Source organism: Lipophrys pholis (genome assembly GCF_963383615.2).
Source record: "Lipophrys pholis genome assembly, chromosome: 13".
NCBI lineage: Eukaryota > Metazoa > Chordata > Actinopteri > Blenniiformes > Blenniidae > Lipophrys > Lipophrys pholis.
Genome location: NC_137632.1, coordinates 17,345,847 through 17,358,187, shown reverse-complemented (window position 1 = coordinate 17,358,187; position 12,341 = coordinate 17,345,847).

Genomic DNA, 12,341 nt, shown 5'->3' with positions numbered 1-12,341 from the left:
AAGAGACCCGTCTCTGCTTTCCACCACGTTTAGGTCAAATACACCCATCCATCACCGCCCCTCCCTTGTTTTCTCCCAGGGCACGGAGCAGTATTTTGCTGCCATTTTTCTCCCCCCACTCGTGGCCGTCAGTCAGGGATGGCTTTGCAGTAATATAACTGACACTGGCTGGCGCTCAGGGAGTAATGAATGACCTAGCTGGGTCTATCAGGAGGAGCAACAGACACTCTTTCATGCTTCTGTCTCTTACTCGCTTTCCTCTGCAAGTTTTGGTTCAACATCAACCACATTTCACACAAATGAGGACAGTGAGATGCATTAATCTCTTTTTGTTGCCGCCCCCTAATTGTGGTTTGGGCCCATTTGAATTCACCTGAAGATTTTGTGTGGCACTGTGTGCACACACTGATATGTTTGTGTACATACAGATATGTACAAAAAAACACAAGGTTGTTATCCTCTCCTCCATTACTCCATTCTTTCTCCATTCACTCCTCCACTCTGCTGCACTCCACCCCCTATACCAATCAGTGAAAGGTGACTTTGGGGGTAGTGAGGTGGGGGCCAATGACTCCTAGAGTGTGATTGAAGGCTCTCAGTGGGGCCCCGTCGGAAGCCGAGAAACAAAGTCAAGGATTATATCCTGAATGAATAACAAATCGGATTGGAGAGACACAATGATTACATTTTTTTGTTCATGTCACATCAGTTAACAAATAATTATCTGAATTATTAGCTTTTAAAAGTTCTCAATCATTGCCAATAATCAGCATCTCAAATCTGTGAAATGATAGGATATATAGTATTTATCTTTTTCAGTCTTTTTATCTCTCTAATAACAATTTCATTTGCATTTGTTTGAAATTGTCATCGAGATAAGACCATCACCTTTACACAGCATTTACACCGCTCTGCTTCATATTTTGCTCATTGTGTCCCACATTTGTTTTCTTCCTGACATTTTACCTCTACTGACTGGCAGCACCATTAATAGGGTTGACATTTTAACATATAGCTTTGACATTTTAATATTATTAATGTATTAATGTGGGAACTGAACCTTTCAGATTGTTCTTTCCCCTCCAGATCCAGAGAGCGCAGCTCTCTAATAAATGACCAAAGCTTACAGTCGTGAAAGATGACAGAATACGTCATTATGTTTTGAGCGGCTGTTAATAACACTGACTTCTTACATAACAGGTTAATAGTCAGGGCCTCTGTTTCATAATCCCAAGAAAATGTAATCTATCATCGGCTGTATGTTATTACCTAAAAGCAGGCACTATGGATGAGATGTGGTTATTTTTTTACTCCTTAAAAATAAACATGCATACACAAATTACATTATATTAAATGTTTTATGAATTTGCAATAGAATAATAAGAACCTTATTGTTCAAATAATATTGTTCATGACATAATGCGCTGTCATATGTTGTATGGTACAATTCTAGCTTTCATTATTTATCACAGAAAGCTTCAGCTGAACCAGGAGTGCCCGTAGTTTTTCACACATCATCATCACTGTTTGTTTACATATGTAAAATACAATACTAATCCTTTTTATCTACTGTGGCTTTTACATCAAAATATCTGTCACATGTATTATTAAGTAATATTTCTAAATGTCATCTTTTTTAAACCATTTATATGCAAATAAGCCACATGTGAACGGGAACGTAAGAAAGTCGATTCAAAAGCGTAAAACTGGCTGAATTGTAGTTTTTATTGTACCAGACTTCACATAAATGCAACATTTTTGTTCAAGAAGTAATAAATACCCACTGATCAGAAAAACAGTTGATGAGGTAAAAAAGCCAGGTCCTACTACCAATTTCCCTCATGTGGGATTAATAAAGTTGAAAGCCTCCTGGTGGTTTGGTGGTTAGCATTCTCACCTCACAGTCGGATTATTCTTGGTTTATGGTCTGGGTGGAGGCCTTGTCGTTTGCATGTTCTCCTTGGGCATTTTCAAGTGATCTCCAGGTCCAAAAACACAAATTTGAGGTTAACTAGAGTACAAATTGCCCATATGCGTCAATGTGAGTGTATGTGATGGACTTGAGACCTGTTAAAGGTGTACTCTGCTTTCACTCATAGTCAGCTGTCATCCATCCGATAACTACATATCTTTTCAGTTTGGTTTCATTTGAGTTCACCAGAGGTGTGTAAATGCCAACATAAAAAAGTCAACATAAAAGAAGTGTGTTGGTCAAATGGTGCCTATGCTGCATTCCAATGGAAGAGGAGGTCAACACAATAAGGTTTAGACTGTTTTGTCAGCTGTTGCTCGAGTTCATGAGCTCAGATAACATATATATATATATATATATATATATATATATATAGATATAGATATAGATATAGATATAGATATAGATATAGATATAGATATATACAGAATATACTGTACATTGTTTGGTGTTTGCATCTGTGTGCATGCGCAAGTGTTACAGAAGCATTGGGAGGCCCCTACCATGGTGATGCCCTTAAATTATTGATGATGTTTGAGTTGAATACTGTTGCTGCTCCTCTGATCTCATGACCCCAAACTGTATATTTGACCTTTGAGGATGATCTGACTCTCAGTTTGTCCTATTTATTTTTTTCAGGCGGAAGCAAATAGATATTAGCAAATACCTGGTCCAGCTTAACATGCAGGGGACTTTTTATTTTAAATTTTTTATTTTTTTACATCTGTTTCATCTAGTATTTAGTATCTGATGGAGTATAACTGGAAAGTTTTGAATTGTTCTTAATCTTTTCTCTTTTTAACTCCCATACTTTTTGCTTGATTGTGTCAAAGAAAATCATCATAGATAAAGTTTTGCGTGGGATCAATGTTTACAATTGTTTTTGTTGTTGTTGTGTGAGAGGAAAGATCCAAGCGAGTGATCAAATGATGATTAGGAAGAATAGAGCAGTAAGTGTAGCAGTTTTCTCATCCGTGGCCATAGGCTGTCAGCGTGTCGTACATAAATAGTTTGGTGGCTCAGCAGGACCAAAGCACTTCATCAAGGACTATGGGCACAACCTGCATCCGTCTGCACTTGCACCGGCTCCCAGCCTTGATTACAAGCATCTTCCTCTCTTCCTCCTCCACCTCCTCCTCCTTATTGCTATTCACTGCTGTTCTCTTCTGAATGCTTACAGGACAGTCTGGACATCCTGTATCCTACTATGAGGCAAAATCAAGACATTTTAAGTTATGTAATGCTATAAAGTTTGATATTCTCCTCTCCACCTTGACATAACCACGTTTCTTAACCTAACCAAGCATTTTAATCCCTACATATATTTCCTTGAAATGTGACAGCTTTGGGCCTGCACACTGGTGCGAAGGCTAACACTTTCACTTCAAGAATGTCCCCCAAGCTTGAAACTGTGGGGAGTTTCAGTGTTCTCCCACTGTGTGTTTGGGTTTTCTCCACTCTGGTTTCCCATCATTGTCCAAAAATATGCATTTGAGATTAATTAGGACTCTGAAATTGCTTGTATGTGAGGATGTGAGTGTGTTTGCACTGTGTTTGACTGGTGACCTGTCCAGAGTGTACCTTGTTTTCACCAATGGTCAACTGGGATCAGATGGGAAATCTGGGTGGATGTAATTAGCCAATTAAGTCCAGACATTGTTGTTGGTACCTCCCATCCATCCATCCATCCATCCATCCATCCATCCATCCATCACAATGTGTTTATATGAAATCCATTCTTAGCACATTATTGTGAAAACTGATTGATATTGATAGTTTGCAGAGGAGCTTGTCAGACCAGCCTTTGATCCGGTGACGGTGTTGACACCATTTCTAGACAGCAAGCTTACTATGGCGAAAAGAACCACCAACGAGTGTTTCTCCAGGGGAAGATGACGAGGGTAGTAACCCAGAAGTCTGGAAGTGTGTAGGATCTTTTCACAGTGCACAGTTCCCGAGCAGTAATAGCTTTGCACCGAAGTAGGCCAGCTGTTGCTGAATAGCAAATGTAATTCTTAAGATCGTCAGTGAGAAGGCTATTTTTCAGTGTCAGTATGTTCAGCATTACTCCACAACTCAGTCACCATGCAGGCTGATGTACACATTCGCTCAAGAAAGTGAGGCAGCGCCCTGAAACGTCAGCGCCGTTGAGTCCTTTGAAAAATAACCAAACACATATATGCAGATGGAAAACACGCACGCACGCACGCACGCACGCACGCACGCATCCGGTCAGTGTTGATTTCATTAGCAGCGGTGGAGATATAGCAGAGGAGCTGAGGGCTGAGAGAGTGATGATGCATCTGGATTCACCAATGACAGCTGTTTGCTGAGTGTGACTGAAATACGGCGCCCCCCTCACTCTGTCTTCCTCTTATGCATCTTTTCTCCACATCTTTTCCTCCTCTCCTCTGCTTCACGTCATTCATCATCAGCCTGGAGGAGCCACGGCCTGTAACCACCGGCCTGTGTGCATATGGAAGAAGACTCTTAACCTTCACTGAATGTATTTCATCTCTTCTGTTCAATTTCAATCAGAGATAATGGAAGCGCTGGCCAGCCCTCAGAGTAGCCCTGCTTCTCAGTGCGTACTTGCGCACACGCACTCACACACGCGCACGGCATGTGAAGTCCTGATGAGCTCAGCATTTGCAGTCAACCGTAAATTAGCTCCAGTGTTAAAGAAAAATACCAGTCAGCAGTAGAACAGCAGCGTTTTTGTCTCTTCGTTATCTCTTTGTTATTTATTCATGAACAAAAGTTATTTATCCTAGAAAATATCAATGTCACAGCAAGAGATAGCTGTTCTAATGTCTGAAGTGGGTATACAGTAATTAATAATTAGCATTGCATACCTGCAAAATCCTGTATGTATCCGAAAGGAATGGTGAGAAAGGCATACAGATAAAACTTCAGAGGCTTCAAAAATACTGTCCTTTGCTTTCTTTTATTTCAAGGAAAACTGAATTGGAGCTCTTCTATGAGCAATTTCTTACCGTTATTAACTTTTCAGGCATCTTAAAAGAGTTGCATATACATTCACATTCTTAGAGCATTTGGAGACATAATAAATTATCAGTTAATATTCATAGTAATACATTTGGTATACATTTGTGAATGTTTGTGACTGCTTTTAGTGACAGATGAGGTAGAAATCATACTTTTAAAAATGCTCCTTAAATACATGTTTATTTCCACAAACCAGCCAACTTCAGCAACCAATCCTAATTTTAAAAGAAACATTAGTTTATATCTTATATTGGGTATTGAATTTAGCTACTTATAAGTCATGTTTTGAAACAACATTAATCATGCAACATTATCATGGATTTGTACCTCATTTATAGCTAAACACCTTCTGTAGAATCTGCATTTGGTGTTCAATCATTTTACTAAATATAGCTGATTATGTGGTATAATCCTTCTTTGCTTTGCATTTTTTGCTGTACTGTTCTATTCTATGTAGTCCACTTCAAAAGCATGTAGCTGAAAAATAACATATTTTCATTTGTCCATGAGAAGCAGAAATGCTTGGTTCAACATTAATATTCAGACTTATCAATTGGTATCACTCCCATGTGAGACAGGACGTGTTTAACTGTATCATGTCTTGGCGATCATGATGAGAGTCCTGCACTGTAGATGTGCTTATGCTGTATTTAATCAAAGGAGGGGAACCACTCTTTTTCAGCAATTAAGCATTCGTCTCTGTCAGAAAACTGGCTCTGAACAGTGAGCGCTCCATTAGTGGAATTACAGCAGCGTCAGAGTGCTGCAGATTGGGATGAATAAACGAAGGAAGTTAATGAATTCCAATAGGTAATCCATCAGTTATGATATGGCTTCTGCAAGAAGCACTTACTGTGTGGACTGAAGTGAATACTCAAATTGGCCACCTGCTATTAAACCTATAAGCTACAATTAATTGTGAGCTATGCATTAAGACAATCGTGTCAATAGGGAGAAAGTGAAGATGTGCTTAACTCAACGTGTCAGGGTCTGTTGACAAAGGACCCAAGTGCAGTGAAATAACTGATCTGCAGGAACAACAAAAACACCAAGACCCTGTTTACATGACACTCATTGCATTTTGGGTGTCCGTTCACACAACGGGAAGCGCGTGAAACACAACACTTAACAAGAACCTAAACTAAGGCATGACATGAAACTCTCAACTTTAACATGCTTGAAAAGACAAATGTGTTTATCTCAAATGAACTCTTCTGTTTCAAAGTGAAATCAAGCATTTATTAAATCATCGTTATCTGTACTCAAGCAAAATCAATTCACACTGTAGCCTTGGTACCAAATCTATAATGTTTTATAATACATTATGTGAATCCATGTTGAACGAATCTACCTGATTTTATTCTTGTTTTGACCTTTTCAAGTTTAATATCTTTTGAATTTGAGCCAACATTTGATGCTCTTTTACCAATTCAAAACCTTCAAAACATCAGAACATGTATGAAAACAGGAGCAAAAGTGACATTTGTGCACTGACATGTGGAAACTAAATGTGATGTATTGCTGACGTGCAAAATGCACACAATTTATTTGGCGTGGTCGCCTTCAACGCAAGTTTACGCTGATGGATGAATGTCCCACCTGCAATGTGATTTATTGCTTCTTAAAACATTTGCTGTTTGTACTGTATTTGAGTGGATTCTGCATATTGAGGTGGGAGGCATTACCTCAGCTAGGACTTTATGACTGATCGTATTTCTTTTTGTCTGTTATTTAATCGCTGTAACCCTCTGCTATATTTACTAATTATTTCCACCAACAAATGAAATTCTACATTGTTGCTCTTTTGATGCTCAGTGTTCAAACCAATCACTCCATAGTGAATGCACACACGATAACTTCAAAGGGATCTCATATAAACACGGCTTAAATCACGAAAAACCCCCGTTTATGAAATTCTGTATGCACATGATGTCACGCCTCGCATTGTTTCAAATCATTAGCAAAAAGTACACAAATTGGAAAAAAAACAAAAACAACAAAACATCAACAAATTGAAGCTGCTATCTATTTGCATGACTGTTCAATTCTGCAGGATTTCAGCAAGATCTTAGTAAATAACATGTAATGCAAGGTTGACTGGATCTTCAGAAGATTAATAATAATAATAATAATAATAATAATAATAATAACAATTAGGAACAGTTCAGGATTCTCTTGTATTGTATGGATTTCAAAATGATGCTCAAACATTGAACTGTGGCGCTGACCTGGGTTCTACATCACAAGTGTTCTCCAATGAAAACTTAGCGGGCATGCATGGTCTTACCTTGAGAATGAAATGATGTTTTAAATCCAGTGGCAAATACAATAATGTTCAACCTGGCCTGTCATTTTCTCATGAAAACGTTTGCGTTTACTCGTTATTTGCCATTTAATATTAGTTGAAGCAGCCCGTAATGATAGAAAACCTGTCATTTGAAGCAATGAAGGGTGTGAAACTTTATTTATCTGCTTAGTTACTGTGTCTGTTCAGTCAACAGTCCAGCGATAATTAGCTCAGTTCTCACCAAGGTCCTGATGAGCATTCCTGCTGAAACTACACATCTGGACAAACCCTGTGATGGCCTTTTCCTTTCACACTCTGCAGGATTCTTCATTAGTCTCTCTGGCAGTTCTTTTAGCACTGCCTTTTCTGTGCTGTATGAGCTACATATACACATTTCCTCTGGAATTTTGGTGTTCTTCCATCACTGCATCTCCCTTTTGTGCTCTGATCAAGATGGACTGTTGTGTGCAGCTCAAATGTAATTTAGAAAGACCCAAACATCAATAATATATTAGTGGAGCAGTTAGCAACCGAAAGATATCAGTATTGATCTTCTATTTCGAACCAGCTTGTTCGGACCAGGAGACAAATCGCCTCCTTGCCTTCCGCGAAGAACCCATTTAATTTTAGAGAAAGAGTTACTTCACAGTGGTACTGTGTCTGCTGCTGATGCCATTCATAACAGGGAGCTGTGATGATAGCTATTCTTAAAGAAAAGAAAATTGAACCAGTGTTTCCCATTTTTTCTCATTTCTCTCTCACGCCTTGACCTGACATGGCCAAGTAAAAACTTAAATTTTTTCATATTTGGACACATCTAGGCGTCAAAATGTCACATTTGCAATTTTGCCTCTGACTAATGAAAAGCACTTTCTTCACATCCGTGAATGTGGTATTCTTCCTTGTTTAAGAAAGGCGTAGTCAATACCTTCTCTCCTCCCCAGTTTCTGTTATACTCACTCTTTGTCAAGCAAATCAATGCAGAGGGATGATCTTAATGGACTGAAACTGCTGAGAATCTGGTTCCATGCTAATTGTGGCATTTATTTCACATTGGTCTGTCTCTGCAAAGGACTATAGGTTTTTATTTGTTTGAGCTTTCACTGAAGAAATGTGCAATTCAGCCTGAAAAGTGGTATCGTAACCTTAACCCTGACATCCAATGTCGTAGATTCTACCAAAAGCTTTCCGGAAGAACCTTCACATTTTAAACAACAGACTTCTGAGTGTTTCTGTTTCATTTATACATTCATATTTTTGGTGTGATAAGAGGCATTAATTCTTCATTTGCAGTCCTTTACTATATAAACACCATTACACACTAGTACAATCCAAATGTGCCCTTCTTAGTTGGTGATGGACACTCGGACTGTGTGCTGCTGGATCAGCATTCATTCTGGGTCAGCTTTTGTATCTGGAGCAGACAGCCCCTTTGAAAGTCTGCTTTGCCACTGTCACTCAGAAACTGTTTCTGTTTTATTTATTTATTTATTTTTTGTGGCTTCATCACAGTCTTCAGGGCTTTATCCATTTAGCTTTCCACTCTCAAGGCCCCAAACCAAAACCCACCTCTATAGGGACACAGATGATGCACTCAGTGTACTTAAGAACTCCAAAACAGAGACATAATAGCACAGAGAAGAAAGGGATTTTCAGCAGAAAATAAAGGCTAATGTTGTAATACAAAAAAGGTTCTCAGAAAAAAGATCCTATCAACATAAATATTAAATCATTAAAAAAAAAAAAAAAAGCACAGTTTACCCATCAACACGTTCTTAAAGGACAAGAGATTGAAACACTCAACCATGTAGACAATTGTAGTTAAGGAAAAGTAGAAATGTAAATCTGTATAATTGCGGTTTGCATTTATCGATTTCAATTGAAAGGCCATTCCTCTGCATTCGGAAAGGGTGTCCCAGACCCTAACATGGGAAATAAATTGGTAAGTGGGTTAGCTCATGCTGGATTTAATTATAGTTCCCTATTCAGAACAGGTAATCTAATCATCCTCTGCTGCTTCCTGTACAGAGTAGAGAGCGACATGAATCACAACTCCAGCAAAGTACTTCAAGTACGAAAACCGTCGTTTGTGACATTTCACTCTGTGCTTGAGCTTCGTCCTTCTCTTGCTCTGTTGCAGTGTGTGATAATGCCTGCTAACAGAACAATGCAAACAATAAGCTCACAGTGAAGACAGAAGCTTTAGCTGCTTGCTACCATTGGTTGGGACATAAGTTTTAGAAATGTGCAATTATGAGAAAAATCACAAAATAAAGCAAGCGAGGTACATTTATTTATATGCTGTACGTCATTGTGGACTGATGCCTTTGTTTCAAGGAATTGTTTGAGATGAGGAAATCACCACTGCATGCTTCAACTTAAATCAAGACATTTTATCACTGGAGCATGAACTTTTTAAATTTTCCATAAATTTCACCAGGAAACCACAAATCCCTAGTGAGTAGCGTATGTCATGTCCCTCAGCAGATAAACAGAAGCCTCTCTTCATCAAAATCATTGATTTTAGCTGATGAACCTTTTATACTTTTAATTTCAACTGGCAAAGTTTTTGTAGTGGCAAAGGTTTAACAATATTTCCAACTCATTCAAAAATCAGAAATATACGGAGGTGGTGCTGTCAAACAGTTAACATTTCTGATCAGATTAATCACAGGGTTCCTGTTGATTGATTTTGATTATTCTCGATTAAACATTATTCATTTTTCAGAAAACTCCTTCCTGCAGAGTGTGCATAATACTTTGTGTTGGTTGACTAATCCGTCTTGGGTCTCGTACTCACATTTCCCATGGAGAAGGCCAACGGAGCTGTTTAGTGTCTTCCTTATCGAGTTGGTTCTAACTGTCACGGATCAAATGCCTTGGTCCATCATGTTTATTTTATTTTGGCATGAACATGATGAGCATTTTTGAACAACATGTTAAAGCAGGTGAACATCATCCTCGTGCACGTCCAATCACCTAAAGTAGGACTTTGGTAATATCTGTCATCCTGACAGGCCAATGAAACTCTGTCATTGCTTGCTGCCCCACTTAGATGTTGAAAAAGATTTAAGTGGGTTGCACGTAAACAAATATATCTCACTTTATATTGCTGATATGATTACCTTTGATGCATTGATGGGGGCTGTATACCTACAGTATTCTTGTTTGAACATACCCATCCTTCTCTATCTATCTATCTATCTATCTATCTATCTATCTATCTATCTATCTATCTATCTATCTATCTATCTATCTATCTATCTATCTATCTATCTATCTATCTGCTCATGTGCTTTTTGTCTTAATTAGGTTCCGCTGTGCCACTGGACTCACTTTCTCTTGTTAATTAATCAATTATTAATTGATTAGTTAATAAGTAATGTTTCTCTTTAATTAGTCATTCCTTATGGGAGTATAGTAATCACTCGGGCCCAATACACAGTCTTCTGTGGGACTTGTGTTGTAGCCATCTGGTTTGAATCTCACACACACACACACACACACACACACACACACACACACACACACACACACACACACACACACACACACACACACACACACACACACACACACACACACACACACACATTGAATCGGAACAGAGAGGACGGCCAATATCCACAGTCTCACACTGCGGTTCCCCTTTGATTCATGGGAGATGTAAAACCACAAAAAAAATACGATCAAATAAATAACACACTACCCTAGCCAAGAGAGCGCGCGCGCACGCACGCACGCACGCACGCACGCACGCACGCACGCACGCACGCACGCACGCACGCACGCACACAGAGGATCTGCTTATCCATCTCTGCCACTCTTTCTATGACCTGGGTTGCCTTGCCTCATCAGCGGCTCTCTCTCTCTCTCTCTCTCTCTCTCTCTCTCTCTCTCTCTCTCTCTCTCTCTCTCTCTCTCTCTCTCTCTCTCTCTCTCTCTCTCTCTCTCTCTCTCTCTCTCTCTCTCTCTCTCTCTCTCTGCTCTGCGATGGGGGGGATGCTGGCAAAATAAAAGTGGCCTCTATCATATGTCATCCTTAAATGACAGTGTCATAAAGCATTACGGCGAGCAGAGCGTAGGAGAGAGGCCCTGTCAGGGCTCAGTTAGCTGGATAAATGTTTGTGTCCAGTTAGCCTGTTATCCAGCGACTGATATCACTTCTAATCAGGAGCACATCCTGCCTGCTGCAACAAGTGTGCATACGAAATGGAACAGAACACATTTTTATTTAAATACACATTTTGATTAACTGAAATAAGATTTCAACAATTGGCAGAAGCACGGGTTTAACATGCAGATGCGATATGCTTTAAGCTGATGTGTGTGTGGATGTGCTGTCAAAACAGGGCGTGCAATGCTTGACGCTACTAGGAAAAGGGAGCTACAGCTGTTGCAGAGCCAATTACCTCTTACTAATACAATATACAGTGCTGTGAGCAATAGCAATCTGCTATCGACGCTTTAACGTATATAGCAGAAGAGCTTTAATCTTGAACACAATCGAGAAACAAATCTAGTTCTTTAATGGACGACATCGTCATTTCCAGTTCAATTAGAAGCCGTGTCCAAATTGGAATCGCAATTGTCTTATTTATACAATAACCACAAGTAAGGGCACGTGGTTCATCTATTACCTCGTTTGTCTTCAAACTCAATTTTTGCTGTTGGACTGTGGACAGACCAGGTGCTGGACACACATTCACAGTTAAACCAAGCCGATGCGCTTTATAACTTCAGTACCAATAGCTTTACAAGAAAAACATTATATACAGTATCTTTAGCTTAGATTTAGGAGAAAGTCTGGTGTTGGGATATTCGCAACTGACCACGTGAGCCTTTGTTATTTGGAGATTACTTCTCAGCTTTAATTCAAGGTGATGATACACAAAATTGTGCATTAGATGACCTCGAAAGTAGATCATATGGTTTCGAATTTTCTGTTCAACTGAAGTGAAACTTCTTTCCCCTTTAGCTTCGAAGAAAGAAAGTGGAAAATGGCTCAGGAAGGTAGAGTGTTAATTAGATTTTCATCTGAAATGGCACAACGTGGAACTTTTGTATCAACTT